Genomic DNA, 9646 nt, shown 5'->3' with positions numbered 1-9646 from the left:
TGTTCAATACATGTACGGGCATGTGTACAGGTCTACACATTAAGACTAGCACAGCAATTCTGAGTAGCCAAAGCATATTTCATAAATAAATATTTAACTTCCAACTACAATTAATGATGTTATTGCTGAAATTTTAAAATATTCTTACTTATACGCATTTCTGGTCAGTCGGCTGACACAGGCCTCGCGTCCTCGATGTAACCCCATCTTATTCCAGACGATGTGTGCTAATGATACAATTCAACGTTAGCATACAGCGTCTAATTCATGAGGTAGAGCGTCCGCTTCGGGACCGGTAGATCCAGGATCAATCCTTGATCGAGTCACACCTAAGACTTTAAAAGAGGAAGTTGTAACTTCCTCGCTTGGCGTTCAGCATGAAGGGGATAGTGCAACGACTGGTTGACCCGTATCAGTATAATGGCTCGGGCGGGGCGGCTTACTTGCCTTCGGTAAGTCGTCTCAGTGAAGCAGCACTAAATAAAAGAGCGGTGGAAATCCGTCCTGCAACAAGGAGGCACATTACACGTACATGCACCCTAATGATTCCTTCGTCGTCATATGACTGAAAAATTATTGAGTACGACGTTAAACCCCAAGCACTCAAGCACTCTAATTCATGAGGCTATAGATAACTCCCAGAAGCCTCTCACCAATGGGGTCGCTGTGGGTTCAAGTCCAGCTCATGCTGGCTTCCTCTCCAGCCGTATGTGGGAATGTCTGCGAGAAACCTGCAGATGGTCGTGGGTTTTCCCCGGGCTCTGTCCGGTTTTCTCCCACCATAATGCTGACCGCCGTCGTATAAGTGAAATATTCTTGAGTTCGGCGTAAAACCAATCAAATAAAAAAAATAAATATAGATAACTCTGATAACCTGTGTACATGCATATTTTCAATGATACGGGTACTCTCTCTTGCCTGATAAGATTTCCCTTGCCTTTTCTCAAAGACCTCATATATACTAGAGCTACTGGTTATTCATTCAGGGTGAAAATTATATTTGGGATATGGTAACCAACTTAAGGATGAAGGGCTATTGGAAGGGGTGGCGGGGGAGTGGGGGTTGGAACCGAAGAGTCCTATGGGGGAATTTCTGAGGTGGTGAAAATTGTCAGATTTACCGAAATAGTTCCATTTTTAGAGTGTACTGCTTCGGTGTGTTTTAGCATCTCTGTAAGGTTTTCTACTGTGTGGGTATGTAAACCCACCCTGACCATCGTTGTAAAGCACAATGCTTAGTTCATAAAATGCCGTTCAATTTAATTTTTTTTACAATAAAAGTTTAGTGTTGTCTGCTCGCACTCATTATTTAGCTGCATGTTACGAAATGGTCGCATATCCAGTGATTGAACCAGACCATGATTTAAAAAAAAATGTTTGTTGCGAGTAATATGACCGCGTCGCGAAATTCGGGCCCTCTCAATTTTTGTTAAATGCGAGTATTTCCTTCTGGAGACAAACATTGCCGAGCACAAATCACTGGGCTGTTCCCGTTTACCGAAACTAGGTTCTGTATTACAGGCTTGCCCTCGTCGGAGGCAGAAGAAATTCATTTCATCCACTACGTTACCGTACATTCATTGTCACACCATGAATGTAGGTCCTAAATGTAATGTTTTGCAGCCGATAGTCACAGATCCGTTTTTCCTACCGTTTAGTACCACTAGTCAGTGTGCCTCAGTACTGCTCGGTACGCCAGTGCATCACTATGTGCGACTAATACATTGTAATCCTGCAATTGTACTGCACAATAACCAGACCCCTTTTAAATCCATCGGTTCTAGATTCACTCTTGAGCCAGACTGAAGTTAACCACCCATATTAAGATATCCGTAATATATATAAATGTATATATATATATGTGGTATTTGATAAAAATCTTCAAATCTTTTGCTTGCCTGAAGTTTTGTTCAAACACTTACGCATTTTCAGGTGCTTTATAATTATCTTTGTAAGACGGTGTGATAGGTTAGCCCAAACGTGCAGAGCGTTTTCCACATCCTACAATCAAGTACTATGTCTATATACTGACCCAGACCAAGTCCCAAAGCAAGCCCTATATATCCATCTAGGTTACCCTATCAATAGTTTTGAAAATCTATGTTAGTAATGATCATTCAAAATTGATTGTTTACCTTCAGTTACACGACTCTATGTAATACATTCAGAGATATGGGCCATGGAATTTGGGAAAGCCACAAACAGGGTACCTTATATGAATATGTTAGGACCGCTGTACCTAATTTACACCTGTATATGAGAATGGAAAAACATCTACACAATATGTGAGTTCAAACTATTATCTTAGCATTTTATTACGTGTGTCTTAATTCATGTTGGTATATATTGTGTGTATTCTCTATGTGATATGAATTATTTTTATTCCTGTAAAGATCAGTGTAAAGAAGATATAGCTGAGTACGAATTTGCGGACATAGTGTTATAGTCGAGTATCAGAGAGTCTACGACTCGCTTTTGCCCGTTTACAGAACTAAGTGGTATCCGGAACTGTTATATAAATACGAAGCCAGTTAGTCAATGATCGAGCACACAAATGGAAGTCTTTATTGGATGTATAATTTGACATGTTGGGTTACGTTTCGACAGTCATGTCACATGCCTGTAATGTAAATACGAAGCCAGTCAGGCATTCATTGATCACGCAAGTGGAGGTGAAGATTTTCCCGTCTGTGTTAGATTTTATAACTGACCATCGTGGCAACGCACGCACAGTACAGGTAGGAACAAGTCTCTCTTGAGTAATGGTTATCATGGTGTCTACCAATGCAGTGATTATTATACTGCCAGGGTAATCATTTTTACCCCATGTTGGGAAAGTGGTTTATATATGTATACTGTATATTAAGACAAATATATCCGACTTTAATACATTAATAATTTTAAATTCATACTAACAATTCACAACAAATAGAGTACTAATTGTTTACAATCATAACTTACACTCATATTTTGTATACAATGTTAGGCTATATATATTGACATATTTGATATACAATATAATTACAATTACAATATAATTGTTATATTAATAACTATATTAATTCCTTCTGCGTCCAAAGCTTCGTGCGGAACCAGTTTATGAATATGCTGCACAGTAGAACTGTTCTGTGCACCTATTCTATCTTTAACAGGGTTCATATGCCCAAACATACTTCGCATTAACGGGCAGCTGTTGTCATTAGATTGGTAAATAGATACTTTTGGCAAGCGTATCGGTTCTGGCAATTCAATTTAATAAGTATGATACCAATAATGTGGCCAAAAATATATATTTCCTTTGTTATGAAGTACTACCCCATAATTAATTCTTTGTTCGACCGATGGCTCAACCGTAGCTATCGGACATACATACGACAGAAGTACGGCAATGAACAGAAGATTTCACCAGGTTATTCTTCCACTATCTACAAGACAAAACAAATTCCAGTGAATTTTGGATGAAGGGTAACGTTAAGTCCTTCTAGCAATAATTGTTTTGAAAAATCACAGGAGCGAAAATCAAGGTATGATAATGTAGAACAACCTCAAAATCCGAAATTATTCGAGCCTTACCGCGAACAGAGATTTTTTATAGTTTTGATCAGTATCGTCGTTTAAGACGCCGACGGCTGTGGGTTTCGTTTGTGTGAAATTGTCTTTTTAGATCATCTGGTATGTTTTCAGAGACTTCCCAAGTTGCGTCTTTGACCGTGTATCCTTTCCAATGTACAGGATGTTTCCTACCTTTCATTCGTCTGCTTTTTAGTTGTTTTTCAACCCGATATGAGGTTTCATTAGATGTTTGGCGACTGGTAATCTTTGGACTTGCCTTCATGGTAACTGCTTCTTCTTCTCGATTTTCAGTTATATTTTGTCTGACCGAGTTTGGGTCAAAATATGCATTTAGGAGATTTGCATGAACCGGACTTTTTACTTCAACACTGTCCGATCATTTCCTTAATCTATATGTATAGGATGGACCAATCCATGTTATATAATATGGTCCATCATACATGTTATGAAGCTTGTTTGATAATCCTTTAGGGACTTTCTGTGTGAACAACAGAACCAATTCATTCAATTTGAAAACCGGTTCAGAAGCTTTTTCACCGTATTTTTCCTTACTACTAGTATGGGGTCTAGTAACCTGAAAGATTGCACAAATCGCACTTGCAAGCTTACTCATAAAATTCTTACCTCTGTCTGACACAAGAGTTCGTGCGGCTCCATGACGCGTAAAAATTTCGTTGTAAAGAACTTTTGCCATCTCACTTGCTTGCTGGTTTTTTTTTAAAGGGAATAATGCTTCTGTCCATCGCGAAAAGCTGTCCATGATTAAAAGTATGTACTGACAACCATCAGATGTTTTAGTGAGTGGGCCCATAATGTCCATATGCCATCAACTAAAGGTTGATTCAACACGTAACGGTTTGTAATAAAGAACTCAGTGCACGTAGTTGGGCTACATTCGGTCCGTCAGTGCTCCACGGTCAGTACGTGATACTTTCAGTTCGTGATTGACTGTAAACAAAATAGACGATAACATTTTACATGTCAGCTTTACATCACACATTCCCCGTTATGACAAACAAGAAACAGTACAATTTGCGCGTGTACATATTTGTTAATCAAACACATGATCAGTTACATAAATTAGAACAAAACAGATAAAGTAAAAACAAAGAAAGAATACTGAAAGAATGGTTAGAAAACATTCGCATTTCACTACGTACGTTTAACGGTATTTTTATCACATTCAAACGTACCTCAGATAAAGGGGAACAACTCGGGGTTATATCATGCCAGCAAGGCGGAAATGCAGTGCGCCTTTAAGAGAGAGCAAGCCGTGTCAACAAAGACATCTATTTACTTTAACCCAGGGAAGTTACGAAGCTCACAGACACAAAATATATGCGGCTTATACACAGAGATATACATGTAAATATCTGCATGTTACATTGAGACAATAATAAAGTACATATCCTTTTTTGGGCTTCATTACGTTCTTCCGCTGTCTATGCTAGGGATTTGCCATGTTTGTGCCTAAAATTCCCACGTTCAAACAGACCTAGGCGACACCTAAGGGAATAGTCTCCCTTAGTCAGCTAATTGATGATACGTGACAACGCATGCACTAAAGCTAAAAGACAACATCTCACTTTCACAAACACAAAAAGGCATTTTGGCCATTACATACCCGGCCCCAAATTGCGCAGTATGAAACGGAGTAATTTTACAAAAAAGAATAAACTAACCTATTTACAAGTGCATGTTAACAAAATCCCGCAACTGAAATTGATGATTATGAGAAAACACAAATTTATCACTTAATCAAAAGGGGACAATAGTGTAGAAATGTATACAGTGTGCAACATGGCTAGAAAGCGTCCTTCAAACTGATGTGTCTACTGGTTATCTGCATTCTGAACTTAAGAAGTGTCAATGTCAACTTCTAAGAGTAAACACAGTTTGTCCACCGGTCGCACTATGGCTGTCGATTTTATCTTCACGGTAGCAGATCTCACGAATCCATGTCTATCCTTCGTGGTATCCAGAACTGTACCGAGGCACCAAGACTTCCGTGATGTGATGTCAACAACGAGGACCAATTCATAAGTTTCGTCGGGGTTGGTGCCATTTCTGTCGTTGTTGCAGTAAGGGTAGGTATTCCAGCATCCATTGGCGCCAGAAGACGGCTGCCAAGTATTGTATCTGCCGTCACCTCCGGTTATGGTAATTGTCCTTTGTGTCAAAAAGGCCCAGGGGAAGTTTCTCACTCGATCTCATGAAGAGGGGATGATTTGGGGTGAGTGCGTCCAAATCCTGATAGTGGTACGATACCTCAGTTAAAGGGCGGCTATTAAGTATCGACTCCACCTCAAAGAGGAGCGTGATGAATAATTCGTCGTTCAAATGTCGAGACTGCTGACGAAAAAGCGAATACCAGACCTTCCGCACAATTCGAATGATACGCTCCCAGATGCCTCCGTGATGCGAGGCCATTGGTGGATTAAAGATCTACTTGACGTGTCTTTGTTACAACCAGTTCTGGATCTTGGCCTTACTTCACTTCAAGATCTCTTCGTGCAGCTCGCGTTCGCAACCGACCACATTGGTTCCATTATCCAACAGGATAAGCTCAACCGGACTTCTTGCTATGAGTCGCCTTAGCGCACAGATGCAGGAGTCCGTGTCCAATGTGCAGGCCATTTCAAGGTGCAAGGCCCGAATTGCAAGGCATGTGAATATTACTCCATACCTCTTAAGAATGCTGCGACCTCGCTTGACCTCTATTGGCCCAAACTAATCGACTCCGACAGACACAAATGGTGGCTGGTGCGACGGTAGTCTCTCTGGGCGGAGATCCACCATTTTCTGCTCGCCAACTTGAGTTTGATAGCGTCGACATGCGACGCACCCTTTAACGAGCTTCTTGATAGTTGATGGCGCTCCGATGATCCAATAATCTTGCCGAGCAGTGTTCAAGGTGGAGTTTCGTCCCAGATGGCCCACTTTCTTGTGAATATATTTCAAGTGAAGAGAAGAGATACCATTCCTTGGAAGAATGAATAGGTGACGAGCTTCATAAGGAATGTGTGCTTTGCAATCGCCCACCAATTCTTAAGAAACCATCGACGGCGAAGGGGTCCAACTTGCGTATTGGACTTGATTTTAGAAGGCTTCGTTTACTTGTTGTCTTGTCTTGGCCAGTAAGTAGGCCAATCTCTCTGGAGAAGTGTATCCGTTGAACGTGTCTGACTAACATCTCCTCGGCTTGTTTCAACTTGACCTCTGGAAGATAAGTAGTCTTCATTTGCAGTTGCTTCTGCTTCTTTGCCATGAGATCAAACCATTGAAACGATCAACTGCGACGAGAACCCAAGCCAAGATGGATTTCAGACAAAGCCAGTCGGAACAACGGGTGACGAGATCATTAAAGACAAAAAATGATTTAACTGACAATGTAGTTGCTGCTGTTGTCTTGATTTCAGGGTCTTCTTTTAAGAGGCTTTGCTCTGCTGTGATCTGTTGAGGCCATTCTGTTTTTTTATGCTTTTATTAGAAACTCTGGGCCGTTAAACCAAGTTTCATCCTTCAAAAATTTGTCCAGATGAGCTCCACGTGAAGCCAGGTCAGCAGTACTTAACTTCGACGGGAGATCCTTCTGCGAGTGTAAGGCTGATTACGTGCCTGCAAGTTGAAACCCAGCTTGTCTGCCTCAGTGATCCCGTGAACACCAAGCACCCGTTCGTTCGGTAGATTGTTACAGTCCAGATCCATATGTTGAGCACCTTTCACTCGGCGATCGTTATGAACTGATTTAATGACTTTCCAACTGGAACTGATCCATTCAGTTAGCCGGAAACCTCCAAACTCACACATCGGCTGTGGTTCTTGCTCAATGACTCCTGATGGCCACCAAAGGAATCTGAGACAGTCCGAATCGTCTTTAGGGATGTTCACTTCCTAAAACATGAATTCAATGTCTCCAATGACGGCTCCAGACGGAAACAGAGACAAACGGATATCAAGCTTGAGGTGAGGTCAGGTCCCTGCAGTAGGGCAGTGTTGAGACAGGCTCCTTGATATGTGGAAGAACAGTCGAAAACGAACCTAATCTTATCCGGTTTCTTCGGGTGGTACACCCCGTGGTGTGGGATGTACCACACCCGCCCGTCATTTCGTCCAAGCTCATTCTCGGGTACGATCTCCGCATTGCCTTTATTAATTATTGTCTGCATGAAAGGTTTGTAGTCCTCTTCATACTTGGAACTTGACGCCATCTTAGCTTTTAATCCTCTCAGCCTCTGACGTGCTTCCACTTCATTGTTCGGAAAGGTGACGTCATCATTCTTAAACGGCAAAAAGATTCAAAGATCATTTATTTGTTGAACTTTTCGATAAACAGTCTGTCGTGCTGGGAAGGCTCCTTCCGATTGTCCACCAAATGTTCTGGGAAATCCATCTGTACAGCCTCTTGCACTTGACGGTTAGGTCGATTAAGCTATCCGATATCTTGAAAAGCAACAATCTCGGTACGGTCACTGTATTTACCGCTGTACCGCATTGCCTGTCATCCCTCCACACATTCCAGAGAATCCATCCCAACAGCGATCTGGTGGCATGGGGACTGCCGCGTGTACCGGTTCGTACTTCTAAGGGGGGGGTGTAGGCGTCGGGAACAGTATTGCCTATAAAGAGCCCGATTTCTCCTTTTATATCCGGCAGGTGTATGTCCTTTAGATGAGGCCATTGTTGAATGTCGTCTGACGTCGGTATATGAGCATCAGTGACAGGCATTTTGTCCTTTGTATACACTGGGTGCAGTTTTATGACAGCAGATGTGTTCAATTTACAGCGTTGACCCATGGTGTCGTGTGTGATCTCCAATGGCCTTCCAGTGCATCCAAGTTCCTTCAGTAAGTTCTCAGTACAAAAAGTCGCTGTACTCCCAGGATTCATGGAAGCATAGGTGCGGACCACCTTCAATCCATTTTTCATCTTCACTGCTAAGGGAATAATGGCCACTGTGCAGTCTGTTTCCTTTACGTTTGAAGATTGGACAGCTTCGGTCGTGGAACTTGCGGAAGCTTGGTCTTCGCGTTTGACATAACTGTCTCTGTTACTGTCTCTGGACAATGGTGGTTGGCCACCATCCAAATGGCAGATTGAAGGATGTCGCCCATTATAATGTCTGCAGACAGCTTTATTTCCACACGCCTTCCGGTTATGGCCCAATCTCAAACAGCCACAACAGAAACCTCTATTTTGCAGAGAGTCGATTCGTTCTTGATATGTCAGGTTGAAGATATTCCTGCATTTTTCAAGACTGTGGTCGAGTTTTTTGCAAAAGGCACATGGGGTGGTAAATGCAGCAATCTTCGGAACTTTCGATTCAGTTGTCAAGGCCGTTGGTGCAGGTGTTGAGACCTGAGGTTCGGGTCTGGCGGTAACGTTAGTTACAAAACTTCCCTTGAGCTTGCCAGCTTGACTTTGATTTATTCTTAGTAAAATCTTTCTGTTCTGGTCGTAATGGGTCCTTTCCGAAAATGGGGTCGTTGGCCTTGCGTGACTCTGATCGGACAAACTTCACAAACTGTGAAAACTTGATTTCGGTAAACAATTCCCGATTCTTCTCTATGGTGCTACGCCACAGGTCATGTAAGAAATACGGGGTATTCAAAGACCCTGAACGCCGAAATACTCTGGATAGCATGCGCACATTCGGACAAGAAAATTCCGTAATCGTCAAGAGCTTTCGGGTTGTCCGGCTTGATAGGTGGCCAGTTTAATGCCCGTTTCACAAAAGCCACCGCCAACGTGATCAAATACATGATCAGTTACATAAATTAGAACAAAACAGATAAAGTAAAAACAAGGAAAGAATACTGAAAGAATGGCTCGAAAACATTCGCATTTCACTGCGTACGTTTAACGGTATTTTTATCACATTCAACTGTACCTCAGATAAAGGGGAACAACTCGGGGTTATACCATGCCAGCAAGGCGGAAATGCAGTGCACAGTTAAGAGAGAGCAAGCCGTGTCAACGAAGAAAACTATTTACTTTAACCCAGGGAAGTTACGACGCTCACAGACACAAAATATATGCAGTTTATACACAGAGATATACATGTAAATATCTG

This window comes from Liolophura sinensis, chromosome 9 (assembly GCF_032854445.1).
Source record: "Liolophura sinensis isolate JHLJ2023 chromosome 9, CUHK_Ljap_v2, whole genome shotgun sequence".
In the NCBI taxonomy this organism is placed as follows: domain Eukaryota; kingdom Metazoa; phylum Mollusca; class Polyplacophora; order Chitonida; family Chitonidae; genus Liolophura; species Liolophura sinensis.
The sequence above is the reverse complement of the archived record's forward strand: the minus strand, read 5'-3'. Positions refer to the sequence as shown.